General features: G+C 44.1%; 1 protein-coding gene across 1 annotated transcript in view; it reads left to right on the plus strand.

The window, feature by feature from the left end:
* LOC147662925 (uncharacterized) overlaps positions 1–15,018 on the plus strand; it is a 468,727-nt gene that overhangs the window by 356,191 nt on the left and 97,518 nt on the right. The window lies entirely within an intron of this gene.

Below are 15,018 nucleotides of genomic sequence, written 5' to 3' on the forward strand. Positions count from 1 at the left end.
GCCCAACACTAAATGGCAGCAAAAAACAACAAGGGCACCCAAACTAGTCAGCATAGGACCTCAGGGAACGTATTTTTCTAGAAACAGTGGTCCCATGTATAGATAGGTACAAGAAAAATAAATATAGACACAATGGAGCTATATTGAGTGACGTGATATGTCCAGCCGGAAAGGGATCACAACATTTTTTACTATAAAATGAATTCAACAAGGAAATACCTTACATCCAAGAGAGTGAGACACAAACCTGTGCCCTCACGCTTTCAAATTGGCAAAGTAAAAGGATAGAAAAGGCAGAAAAGAGAGATTTTTAGGCAAAGAGTGAGCGATTTCTGAAGAATGAAAAAATTACAGAAATTCAATTACACCATTATATTCATATCACATTCGGTATACATTCAATTATATGGTGCTACAACAAGTCGACGGCGTTTCGATCCCTTAAACAAAATACATGGGATCATCATCAGGACAAAAGATTTTTGCCTAAGGAGTATATAACACAATAGCCTAAGGAAGGAAGGAAAAATGGAATGTATCAACAAGAGAGAATAACACAACAAAAAGTATTGAGTGACATCAAGTGAAAAAAGTGAGTGAAAATTCCTTAAGGGAAACAATAATCTAAGCATGCGTAGTCCTGTCAGTGAAAATCATATGGAGGTTCGGACGAGTGTCTAGGAGAGTTTATCAAACACTGGCGTGCCAAAGTTGTAATTAAATTGCGAGAGTTTACAGTATCAGTGAAAGAGAACATATACAGTGATCATAGTAAGTGCAGACGCTAGTCAGAGCATTTTAAAAACAACACTGGCGTGCACACGTCGTGGCGGAGATGCGCAAGAACTTACAGTGTTGGTGATAATGCACACAAAAGGTGGTCATTGTAAGTGCAAATACTAGGAATTTCTGCCGAATCTGCGCATAACTAACCTATGGAATTGCCATGGGTAAAAGTGAAGGTCAGAATGGCTACCTGTTCAGTGCGGCCAGATGAGGAGCAGAGTCACGCCTGTAGTGGAAGGGCTAACTAAGCGATAAACAGTGATGGTAGCTTCCTGGCAGGGACGCCGCCCTGATGAGGTTCACGGCCAAGTGCGTCGCGATTGCGTGCACTCCTGAAGGAAGGGGAACAATTACTAAAGCCCCATGCAAGAACATGATGAAAGGGTCTAAGGCATGTAACTTACTCGAAAATACCCGCAATGGGCACAGGGTAAGGTTTGGGCTGTGTGCCCGGCAGAACGGCAGATCCTCGAAGGGGCAGCCAGCAAGGCGCTTCGGGAACCCGCGTTGGGATGAAAAGTCAGGCGATATTGTGGGGCGTTAGCCTGGATAAAAGAATTACAAGGGGCGGGAGATTAGGGTGTGTGGTATGAAGGAGTAAGGACACGGATATGCCGTGGAAGCTTAACTCACCGGAAAAGGTTCGCGTGTGGACCTTTTAGTTACAGGATCTCCACAGTGGGGAAACAATGAATTCCGATGCCGAAATAAGGTGCGAGTTCACGAGCCTGCAAGTAAGGAAATAGAAGGCGGCTGGTCAGAGGGGCAAAACATCCATGTTGTGGATGTATAACTCGCGTTACCTAGCATATGCAGGACTTACCAAGGATGGAGGCTTCGTGTAGGGACCCGGAAGTGTCCCGGGTTTGCAGGGAACCAGGAAGTTAACGTAGGGGCTGAGAGCTGATAGGAGGATGGAAACAGCCTTACTGGGCATAAAACTAATTGAGGGACTAGCGGCGGCCATCTTAAGTGAGTATAAGTCAGTAAAAGCATGCATAGCGACCGCATTGGCAAAGTGATTCAAATCATTTATGAACACAGATATAGGAAAAACAATTGACCCAATCACAGTAGGCTGGTCCAGTCCTCCTGTAAATTCAGACCTGTATTTAGACTATCAGTTCTTAATATCCATTTAAGTTCTTCTTTGTTGAGCAACCTGGCCAAGTCACCTCCTCTTGGTGGTACAGTTACTTGGCTGATTACAGTCCATTGAATTTGTGTCTCCAAATGTCCTTTTTCAACAAAATGTTCAACGAGTGGAGCATTGGCAGTTTTGCACCTGATTCTGCTCCAATGTTGTGATATCCTGAGTTTGATCTTCTGCTTCGTTTGTCCCACATGAATCATATTACAAGGGCACAGAATTGCATACATTAAATTGCAGCTGTTACAGGGGGCAGTACCATGCCCTCTAGGGCATGGTACTGCCCCCGAGAGACACTACTTGAGCCTAAGGTCAAAAAAGAATCCAATAAACTGGTTTGTGTCACAACCTTTTCCTCTACATCCTGTAAAATAAAGAAAAGTATTAGGAAAAACTGGCATATTATTAACTCTGGAAATCTCTCCCTGGAAACACCTTTATTTGCCTTTAAACGCAATAAAAACTTAAAGGACCAGCTGGTAAGAGCAGCACTGCCACCACCCAAAAAGCCTAATACCACCCTGCATGATCTTTGGTCGCTTCCACCCTTGAGGGGCCACTCTAAATGTGGCGCATGTGTGGTGTGTGACTTTTGCTTGGAAAGTAAGGAGTTTGTTTTTAAAGATGTCAGAAATGTTCTTAACACCTTCACTAATTGTAACAGCTGCAATTTAATTTACTCACTTTTTTCACTTGATGTCACTGAATACTTTTTGTTGTGTTATTCTCTCTTGTTGATACATTCCATTTTTCCTTCCTTCCTTAGTCGATTGTGTAATATACTCCTTAGGCAAAAATCTTTTGTCCTGATGATGATCCCATGTATTTTGTTTAAGGGATCGAAACGCCGTCGACTTGTTGTAGCACCATATAATTGAATGTATACCGAATGTGATATGCATATAATGGTGTAATTGAATTTCTGTCATTTTTTCATTCTTCAGAAATCGCTCACTCTTTGCCTAAAAATCTCTCTTTTCTGCCTTTTCTATCCTTTTACTTTGCCAATTTGAAAGCGTGAGGGCACAGGCTCGTGTCTCACTCTCTTGGATGTAAGGTATTTCCTTGTTGAATTCATTTTATAGTAAAAAATGTTGTGATCCCTGTCCGGCTGGACATATCACGTCACTCAATATAGCTCCATTGTGTCTATATTTATTTTTCTTGTACCTATCTATGCATGGGACCACTGTTGCTAGAACAACACTAAATGGCAGGCTTATTCTAAGCATATGAATCTACAGCACTACATGTCACAAACAGATGCTTACATGATTTACCATATATATAATAATGGCGACTAAAGAATAAAGAATTCCTTTTGCACTTATACCTGGTCAATGTCCGTTTTGGCGAAGACGAAAGAGGAATACCAGTAGTTTTTTTGCACGCGGATATATATCTTTATGTTCGGGGATGAACTATACTCCCAAAACAGCGGGACGGCGATGGGATTTTCCTTCAGTCCCAGCTATGCCTGTCTAGCGATGGGATGGTGGGAGAAGGAAATTGCTTGGAGTAACAGCAATGAAATAGCACTGAATAAAGTAATAAGCTGGACTCGATATATAGATGACTTACTCATCATTTGGGACGGCAGCAAAGAAGAATTCCAGAAATACTTCGACATCATGGACAACAGCATACCAAACCTCAAGTTTAGCTATGAAATAAGCAATGAGAGGATTGTATTTCTGGACACAGAGATCTACATACGAGAACATCAAATACACACAACATTGCATCGTAAATGTACTGCCACCAACTCAACATTAGAAGCAACCAGCTTCCACCAGCAATCCCTGATCAGCAGTATCCCTTACGGGGAATTTCTGAGAATCCGAAGGATTTGCAGTGAAAAGGATGAGTGGGAAAAACACAGCACTGCAACCTCGGAGAGATTCAAAAAACGCAAATATAACAATGGCATAGTGAAAAAATGCTGGGAAAGAACAGATCAAAAAAGCAGAGAGGAATGTCTTCAGAGAAAATCCAAAAAACTAACAGAGGAATCAGAACCAATACGCATGATAATGAACTATTCAAATGAAAGCAAAGGAATTGCAAACATTCTCAAACGCAATTGGAAAATTCTTCAATTGGATGAAACAGTGAAAGACATTGTGGGAACCCACCCAACGATCACCTACAGAAGGGCGAAGAACCTCAAGGATCATTTGATTCATAGCCACTTTAAGAAAACAAAAAAGGATGAGTGGCTAAAAACAACGGGGTTTGTGAAATGCTATACCTGTAAGGTGTGTCAGATTGCCAAACCGACCAAACAAGTACAAATGTCAAACAAAAAAACTGGGAGATAAAGGAACTGATCACGTGTAAAACAACACATGTTGTTTATGTCGTCGAGTGACCATGCCCCATGAGGTATGTGGGCAGTACAGTGTGCGAACTGAAAAAACGCATCCTTGAACACGTCCGTGCGACCATCCATAAAGACAAGGCTAATGCAATAGCTAAACACATGGAACTGTATCATCGAAGTGACTGGAGCCAACTAAAATTCTTTGGTCTGGAAAGTGTCCCCAAGAAAGAAAGAGGGGGAGACAGAGAAAGGCTCTTGAGACAAAAGGAATCCCGCCATATCCTAAACCTACGAACCTTAACGCCCTATGGGCTGAACCAGTCTGAAGAGCTATACACACATTTGTGAAAGTTTCGCTTTGATAAATTGTTTGTTGCCCAATATATACTCACAGTATCATGACTGGGTATGACACGCTAAAAAGTATAATGATGAGAGTGGAAATGTTACTAATGTTTGAATTTCATAAGCGGGACTCTAATACTATGATATGAACCAAAAAAAGCAACATGGTGAAACTCTGGTGACTAGAAGGTAGTCCCATTAAGGGGCAATAAGAGTCTAATTCTTAGCAATCAAAGATACCTAAGTCACTGCCTCTGATTTAAGACTATTAAATCAAACATGTAATGTCATCCCACTAGAGGGAAAATATCAGTAGTAAATATTGCAACTGCTTATGTACTAACGGAGGTAAACTAGTCATCAATTTAAACATGAAATGCAATACTATTAATTAATCCCACTAGAGGGACTTTAGCATCACTAGTGTGTCAGAATATTTCAAATCATAATCAATGTGATGTGACATCTGCATAAATTGGGCAAACGTGAAGTAAAGTTAACATCTTGGTAAAAAACTACATGTCCCATAAAGCTAAGAGGCACTGACAACCCCCAAACAGGAAGTGATGTAATGAATACAATGTAATGCAAGTATATCATGGAGGGGGAGTCAAGTGAACGGTTGATCGTGAGCAAGGTATTTGAAATACCGAAACGCGTAGATCGTAATATCTGCCTGTGGAATATGATGAGAAAATAAAAAAAACTGCAAAATATAACCCGTGGAGTGCGACCCATTTGTTTCCTTCGTGAGGGAATTGTGGAGAATATATATATATATATATATATATATATATATATATATATATATATATATATATATATATATATATATATATATATATATATATATATATATATATATATATATATATATGTATATATTCTTCTACTCTCCCAAAGAAGAAAGGATTCACACTCACGGGCACTTTCCAAGTATTCTCTTTATTTTCAATGATGAATGCACAACCGAGTCACCCAGGAAATAATGTATATATATGTATATATATATATATATATATATATATTACCTACTGGCTATCGCCAGTAGGTATATATAGTTAGAATTTTTTCCCTATGGGACTTTTGAAAATTCTATGTCTAATAACTTTGGCGTTTGTGGACGGAATCGGCTGAAATTTTCAGGAAAATGGCACATTTTGTTTCTGAGCAGCCCCTGAAAATTTGGTGGGGTTTCGTCAAGGGGGGGCTGAGAAAAAAGGGGGGTCCCAAAACGCGTTTTTTGCATTGAGTTTTCCATAGGGCGGTTGGACTCACTTTTAGCTCGAACGGCTGAATGGATTTGCACGAAACTTGGCAAAATTGTAGGGACTGTTAGCCCGATGTGCCTTTGCTAGGTCTCAATATATGTGCTCCAGTAGTTTTTGAGAAATTAACGTTCAAACCAAGATATATATCTGTAACAGCGCTCTGGGCAGCGATCCGGTCCGCTTACTTTTCGCTTATCGGAACTTTGCGCGCAGAAAGCTGATTGGCTCACCGGTGTCTGTCAACATTCTAAACAGTCCGGAGCGGACGCCATCTTGTCTCTCGGTAGGATCGAGAGAGAAGAAGAGGTGGAAAACGAAGGGGGAATTTAATGAAAGGGGGCAAGGTATCCCCCTCTTGACCCCCTAGGAATGTTGTTGGGGTTATTAAAGGGTCCCGTGGGGAAAAAAAAAAAAAAATGATTTTTCACGGTAGAAGCGCGGCCGCGAACTGGTAGCGAAACGGGAATTCGCCATTTTGTGCTTCGTAAATTAAATTACTAGTTATAAGTGGGTGCGGGAGACGTATCCTAATCCCCTATGTTTCCTGAGGGTGGCTGAGGAGGCTGATATATGTTGATACATCTCTTCCAGCGGCTGTGCGTGAGCTTTTTTTTTTTTTTTTGCTGCGTGACAGTCCGGAGCGGCCGCCATCTTGTCTCTCGGTAGGATCGAGAGAGAAGAAAAGGTGAAAAACTAAGGGGGAATTTAATGAAAGGGGGCAAGGTATCCCCCTCTTGACCCCCTAGGAATGTTGTTGGGGTTATTAAAGGGTCCCGTGGGGAAAAAAAAAAAAAAATGATTTTTCACGGTAGAAGCGCTTCACGGGCCGCGAACTGGGCCGCAAACTGGTAGCGAAACGGGAATTCGCCATTTTGTGCTTCGTTAATTAAAGTACTAGGTATAAGGGGGTGCGGGAGACATATCCTAATCCCCTATGTTTCCTGAGGGTGGCTGAGGAGGCTGATATATGTTGATACATCTCTTCCAGCGGCTGCGCCATCTTGCCTTTTTTCGAATGCCACAATTTTGTCGTGCACGGCAGCCATTTTAGATGCCAGGCTGGTTCCAGGCTATCACCTAACCCTGCGGATGTAGTTTATGGCCCCAGCTGTAGAGAATTCAGACATGCCAATCCTCCTGATTCAGGCGTGTGAGTACTGATTTCAGTGCTAGTCTCCCGCCTCCCGATTTCTGCAAGCAAAAACCCGGGGGCATATTACGAACAACTAGCGATAATTTTTGTCTCTAACTTGTTTAGAGACAAAAATTATCGCCGCACATCGGCGATTTTTATCGCAGATAAACCTTGCTATTATCGCAGAAAAGTCAGCGATATTCATGTATTATCGACCTAATGCTCTTAGCCATGTTATCCACCTCCCATTGGATAACATGGCTAAGAACTGCTCAGGGCAGGTGTTAGATTTTGGAGATATTCGCGCTTAGCGCGAATATCTCCAAAAGTTGGTAATAGAAGGTAGCGATGTTAGGGACTGTTTCCAGTCGCTAACATCTTGGCACGCCACTTTGCATGTCATTAGTGATAAGTATCACTGACATGCAAAGCGGGGCCCAAGATGGTCGCTATCTCCTTTTAGCTGTCACTAACTGGTGTTAGCGACAGCTTGATAATAGGGAAATAATTTTATCTCCGCTTTCATGGTTTTTAAAGCCAAAAAAGCGGAGATAAACCCCCTTGATAATATGCCCCACGATTCCTTGGGGGTTTCAGCTGACAGGGCTTGGTATTGTGTTACATGGTAATTTTTCCAGGAAACGTCAGAGGGTCGATGCAGGGGTTCTAGAAGAGGTGATAAACCATTTAAGCCTCATGAACAAGCGCATGGTCTTTTAAAGATTTGTGAAGTACTCGGGGCGGCGGTGTGTGTGTGCCCTCTTTCAGGAGCGGGCGGGGGGGCACTGCCAGCAACTTGCCAGGTCAGGTAGTGTTCAACACGTGCATCACCCTTTCTCTGCCTGCTATTGCGCTCCATGCTTCGGAAAGGTAAGAAAAAGAACGTGCATTTGAGTTTGAAATGTCCGATCCTGCAGCAGCACACTTCCAAAGCCCACACATGACAATAACCCGATTCAAGGCCCCATTCACCCGTTTTTAAAAAAATAGATAACACTCCAACAAAGTAAGGTTATAAAACTTTATTAACTACTAACTTTAACAAACGGAACAAAAACTAAAAACATTTAAACATTTCTCAACACAAAAAGCAACAATGGTTAGAAGCTGTCTTTTGTGCGAATAGTCCCAAGGCAGCACAACGTGCAGAGTTCTGGACGGCACCCAGGTGATGTCGCCTGGGTGCCGCACTGGTTTAGGGATCCTACAATGCTGCTCCGAAAATTGGCGTGGGGCGTCCCGGGTGGGGCGGGGGGAGGCCTCGTCAGTAGCGGTCTGTTGTGCGAATAGTCCCAAGGCAGCACAACGTGCAGAGTTCTGGACGGCACCCAGGTGATGTCGCCTGGGTGCCGCACTGGTTTAGGGATCCTACAATGCAGCACAGAAAAACAGCGTGGGGCGTCCCGGGTGGTGCGGGGGGAGGCCTCGTCAGTAGCGGTCTGTGTCCAGTGTCACATGGCTGACACAACATGTACGACAGGCACCCAGGTGATGTCCAGTAAACTGCCGCACTGGTTTTGGTATCCTACAATGCTGCTCCGAAAATTGGCGTGCGGCGGCCCGGGGGGGGGGCGTGGGGGAGCCGGCGTGAACGGGCCTCCCCAGGTGGCGGCCATCTAGCTGAGTTGCGCTCGCTCTTGCGGCCACAGCGTCTCGCTCACCATGTTGTTGAGTTGCTCCCACTCTTGCAGTGCAGCGATAGGCGGCTGCCACATGGCTCTTAAAATGGCGGACAGCTCCTCGGTTTTAGGCCTGGTCCACTGAAATGGTCCTGGGACACTTTGGAACTCGGACGCTTGCCTGCTAGGGCTTGGGTTCCATTCTCGAAAAGCGTCCCCTCAGCCGTGAAGATTGTATAAAAGTCTTGGGGGCCCCCGACTCCCGCAGGCTTCCGGTGGGGAGCGGCTGCCATGATTGCTCGCGGAATGACCACGACGGAGCCACGAGATGGTGGTGCTCTCATGCTGACGCCAGCTTCAGTCTGAATGATCCAGAAACAAGGTGGGGCTTTCATCGTTTGGGAAAAAAAAATGTTCTAAACCAATGAAAAGTGTTATTTTTAGGTCATATGACCAAGCCTTCCATCTTTAGGAAACCAAAAGTAAAATGAACCAATGAAAAGTTTTATAAACAAGTCACATGACCTGTTATGCGACATAGGGCTACAAAAAGCGTAGAAAATCCGTTGGCACGTGAGGCGGCGTCAGTAGCGGACCGATGTGCGAATAGGCCGAAGGCAGCACAACGCGCCGAGATCTGGATGGCACCGAGGTGGTGTCCAGCAAATTGCCGCACTGGTGTGGCCATCCTACAATGCTGCGCCGAAAGACGGCGTGTCCAGCTGAGTTGCGGTCACTGTTGCGGTACAGTGACTCGAACGCGCCGAGATCCGGATGGCACCGAGGTGGTGTCCAGCAAATTGCCGCACTGGTGTGGCCATCCTACAATGCTGCGCCGAAAGACGGCGTGTCCAGCTGAGTTGCGGTCACTCTTGCGGTACAGTGACTCGAACGCGCCGAGATCCGGATGGCGCCGAGGTGGTGTCCAGCAAATTGCCGTACTGGTGTGGCCATCCTACAATGCTGCGCCGAAAGACGGCGTGTTCAGCTGAGTTCCGGTCACTCTTCCGGCACAGTGACTCGAACGCGCTGAGATCCGGATGGCACCGAGGTGGTGTCCAGCAAGTGGCTGCACTGGTGTGGCCATCCTACAATGCTGCGCCGAAAGTCGGCGTGGGGTGCCCCGTTGGCTTATGAGGTGATGTCAGTAGTGGACTGATGTGTGAATAGGTCGGAACCAGCACAAGGCGCCAAGATCCGAATGGCAAGTCCTGGATGTTGAGTGCCTCAGTTGAGATTTCTGAGCAGTGCTTGTAGGACTGTCTGAAGCTTATTTGCACCTGTTGCAGCTTCACTAGGTCCGGCGGAACTTTTTGCCTTTTCCTTTCTGCTTCTTTTCCTACAATGCGTTTCATCTGAAGACACGACCAGGTCCCTGAATGTGTGCAGGGGGACGCTATTGATTGAATGAACGCGCCGAGATCTGGATGGCACCGAGGTGGTGTCCAGCAAATTGCCGCACTGGTGTGGCCATCCTACAATGCTGCGCCGAAAGTCGGCGTGGGGTGCCCCGTTGGTTTATGAGGTGATGTCAGTAGTGGACCGATGTGTGAATAGGTCGGAACCAGCACAAGGCGCCCTGCACTGTTGAGCCTTTTTCAATGTCTGTTTTTTGTTGTTTCCCCTCCATCAAAAACAAAACAAAAATACAAGGCGCCAAGATCCGAATGGCAAGTCCTGGATGTTGAGTGCCTCAGTTGAGAGTTCTGAGCAGTGCTTGTAAGACTGTCTGAAGCTTATTTGCACCTGCTGCAGCTTCACTAGGTCCGGCGGAACTTTTTTCCTTTTCCTTTCTGCTTCTTTTCCTACAATGCGTTTCATCTGAAGACACGACCAGGTCCCTGAATGTGTGCAGGGGGACGCTATTGATTGAATGAAAATGGCGGCTTGACACAAAGCTGACTCAAGCGTTACTGTTGGTGCTATACAGACAAAAATTGGTTTTCAGTTTGTACATTCTTCAGGTTTTTTTTTTCCATCCAAGTCTGATTGAGAGTTTGTAGAAAAATGGCTTCAGATTTTCCACATACTACTCTTCAACATTCTTCCTAAATGTAACAATGTGAAACTCACTAGGAGAACGGCTGTTTCTGTTTCCTTTCAAAATGCTGCCACCAATATTTTCTGAATGGAAGACACCATCTTGTAGCATAAAGGGCCGAAAGGGGTTCTGGTCTGGACGATGGTTGGTGGAGACATTTTGACTATATCTTGGACCTGCCCGGCCTCGCCCAAAATGGCGCCGGTATAAATGGGACTCGTAACTCTTTGCCCGCAAATGTATATCTAGAAAATGTTATTGTAAGTGGCCCTGTCGTATTTTAATTACAAAATGTACGTCCACCGATTCCGCAACTGTTAGACACCTTTGTTCTTGTCACCTAATGGCCCGCTCGTTACGTTCTTCTACAGTGTAAATGTCTCCTCATCATATACGATTTCAGTTTGCTCCGTGGCCGGCCCACGTGGTTATAGGCCCGTATTTGTATACTGACATTTTCACAATAAAGGTTTTTAAAACAAAACACGGTAGTAGTATTTTCATTTGTAAAGTTTTTACTTTTAGTGACTGTTTTCGAATCAGTAAAAGGCAAGTGAAATAAAGCAGTCCAATTACATGACGGATAAAAGGTATAATATGTAGGAACGCAGTAAAGATAAATGGTGAAGGGCAGTTGTGTTTTTCATGTCTGCAACATAAAGTGATCGATAAGAATCTGATAATCAGGCGTATCGGCGACTAAGACAGCAGGCCGAATCTCTTTTACTCAACGGCTCCGTCATGGAAGGAAGAAACGCCCTCTTTCTCGAAAAAGGAATATATTTTACTTGCAAGACAGTTGTAAATTTTCCGGGAAAGTACATTAGCCTGGAATATTATAACATATGTTTGAAAAAAATATATTGTTCGAAAATAATAAAAAGCGTAATTTTTAGGTCATATGACCAAGCTTTTCATCATTAAATTAACAAAAGTAAAATGAACCAATGAAAAGTTTTATTAACAAGTCACATGACCTGTTATGCTTACGTTACGCGCTGCGCGCCGCGCCTCGGATCACTTCCGGGTGCGCTAACGCGGCGTGTCATAAAACGCATTACGCGACAACGTAGGTCAAGAATATAGTCTAAATGTCTCCACCAACCAGCGTTCAGAACACAACCCCTTTCAGCAGTCCAAAAAGTTCTGTTAAATGACAACAGAGGGGACAGGCAACAAGAACCATCAGTCAAAGAGGGGAGGGCAAGTTCTTCTCTTCCGGGTCATGTTGGGGCGCTACCGGAACTGATCGAATTGGTAGTCTACAGTGTTTCTGGATGTTTCAGACTAAAGCTGGCGTCAGCATGAGACCACTACCATCTCGTAGCTCCGTCGTGGCCATTCCACGAGCAATCATGGCAGCCGCTCCCCACCAGAAGCCTGCGGGAGTCGGAGGCCCCCAAGACTTTTGTAGAATCTTCACGGCTGAGGGGACGCTTTTCGAGAATGGGACCCAAGCCCTAGCAGACAAGCGTCCGAGTTCCAAGGTGTCCCAGGGCCATTTTAGTGGACCAGGCCCAAAACCGAAGAGCCGGCCGCCATTTTGAGAGTCCTGTGGCAGCCGCCTATCGCTGCACCGCAAGAGCGGGCGCATCTCAACTACATGGTGAGCGAGACGCTGTAGTCGCAAGAGCGGGCGGAAAACAGCTGAATGGCGGAAGAGGCACAGTGTAGCAAAAGCGGGCGGAATAGCAACTAAAACGATAAAGGGGCGCCCCACTACAGCTTGTCTTCAGGTCAAACGGATTGTGGGACAAGGTCCAGAATTGAAGAGTCATCAAAAGGCAAAAAGTTCCGCCGGACCCCGGGAGCCGGCCGCCTATGTCGGGGGCGATCTCAGGCTACACCAGTGCTATAAGACTTGGGGAGGGTGTCGGAGCCAAGCGTCTTCTCCGAGTCCATGGCCATCACACCGCCCCTCAGGGGCCTCCGTCAAGCTGTTTAGGAAGGTAACATATCACATTGTTTTCTAATGCAGTCAGGTCCACAAACGACACTCACTTACTTTGAGAATAGTGAAGCTGCAGTAGGTGGAAATAAGCTTCAGACAGTGTTACAAGCACTGCTCAGAACTCTTAACTATGGCACCCAACATCCAGAACTTATGCTATTTGAGAATGGTAGTGACATCGAAGCATCTCAGGGACCAAAACCATTAACGTACTTTCACGTATGAAAATCTTACTTGGGGAGGGGGCAGGAGCGAAGCGCCCCCTCCCAGTCAGCGCCACCACACCGTATGTTGAAAATCTGAAGCCATCGTTCTACAAAGTCAACCAAACTTGGATTGAAAAATCTAGAAAAATGTACAAACTGAAAACCAGTTTTGGTCTGCATAGCATCAGTAACAACGTTTGAGTCAGCTTTGTGTCAAGCCGCCATTTTGATTCAACAAAGCACAGGCATTGAAAAAGGCTGAAATTCAGAACTCTAAACTATGGCACCCAACATCCAGGAGCTTGCTATCCGGATCTTGGAGCCTTGTGCTGTTTTCGATCTATTCACACATCGGTCCACTACTGACATCATCTTATAGACCAACGTTATGTAAATAGTTTTTTAATAAAATGTTTTACCCTGTTTCTTTGCTGGTGTGTTGTCTATATTTTTAATATTTGCATAGGGTTTGTCGTTATTTTGTGCGGGATGGGTGATGGAGCCGAGCTGTCTTGCAGCCCTCATGGTGTGGAGCTCAGTTCATCTCACTATTTTCGTATTTCTCAAGAAGGGTTGTTCCTAATATTTCTATTTTAGCGAGGTCAAAAAGAGATCCAATTAGTGGCCTACTGATTTTGTTCGATTACTTTTATTTTTTTACACGATTTTTCACTATCTGCAAAGACTAAACAGAGTATTGCGACTTTGTGCTTGTTTGTAAATAGAGAATGACCCAAAGAGAACCAATTCTAAAACAGTAAATGCTTGGACAACAATCAATCAAATGGAGAGACAAGGAGGCACGACGGATTACAACGGGGGTAAAGGCCTGCGTTAACTACCCTTCAGTATCTGCAAAGAGAGAGTACTACTAAGGCAAAAGAGGGGAGGGGGGGGGGGGCAGCGTTCAAAGCACATCAGCGTGCATAAATACGAAAATGTTTTTATCTATCACGTACTTGACATTTTAAAGCTTTTCATATTTGCTATTAAAAAACCAATGAAATTCACAGAAAAAACCATAGGTTATAGTGGATATATAGTTAGGAATTTGCATTTACAAAACCTTGAAAATTCAATGAAAAAACCATAGGTTATAGGCCATATATAGTTAGGAATTAGCATTTACAAAACCTTATTTTACTCGCATAAAACCATTGAAATTCCATATATAGTTAGCTAACTATAAGCGCTAACTATATATCGCGCACCCGCAATCCACTGCTGATGATGTCACATATTACATCATTCATGACATGGTCAGTGACATCACTGATGACATCACTGATGACATCTCAAATGACATCACTGATGACAACTCAAATGATATCAATGATGACATCTCAAATGACATCACTGATGACATCACTGATGACAACTCAAATGACATCACTGATGACATCTCATTTGTCATCACTGATCACATCACTCATGTGATAATACAATGAACCTCTTCAGACTCTAATATAACCTTACATACACTCAGTATAAACAGACACTCACAGACTGTCACTCATCCATGGAGTTACTCACACACCTAGTCAGTCATGCAAAGAATCAATCACACCTCCATTTCCTCAACTATACAGTTATACACATCTTACTTATTCAAACATATAATAACACATATTTACTCTCTTATATAATCCCTGATACAAGCTCACAGTGATCGATACAGCCACTCACACATTCACTGGCTCTTATGTTCAGTTATTTATATATCTCAACTCTCACATGTATTGTGTTTTACATACGTACTTACTTGCACATGTAGCAATGAGAAATCCATTCACTCACCAACACACCCATGCACAGTCAACCGCCCATATAGCTGTTTCCACATGCACTCTTGAACTCATACTCCTAGTGAATCAACTGCTTACACATCTATGCACAGAGTCACGCACCTCCCAGCCACCCACACACACACTCAGCCTCCCATTCAAATACTTGGGCAACCAATCAATAACCCATATGGCCACTCTTATAGCTACTGATCAACACATGCAGCAGCTTACACAACAACAAACATACTGATGCACGAATTAAGACAGTTTAGTCACTAACCCATGTACTCAGTGAGACACATTTAATCACTCACTCATACAGTCAGTCATGCACCTACTAAATTCTTCATCCAGACACTTATACATCCACTCATTCTTCAATATGTGAAACATATTTAAACTTT

This window comes from Lissotriton vulgaris, unplaced genomic scaffold, assembly GCF_964263255.1.
Source record: "Lissotriton vulgaris unplaced genomic scaffold, aLisVul1.2 SCAFFOLD_919, whole genome shotgun sequence".
NCBI classification, from domain to species: domain Eukaryota; kingdom Metazoa; phylum Chordata; class Amphibia; order Caudata; family Salamandridae; genus Lissotriton; species Lissotriton vulgaris.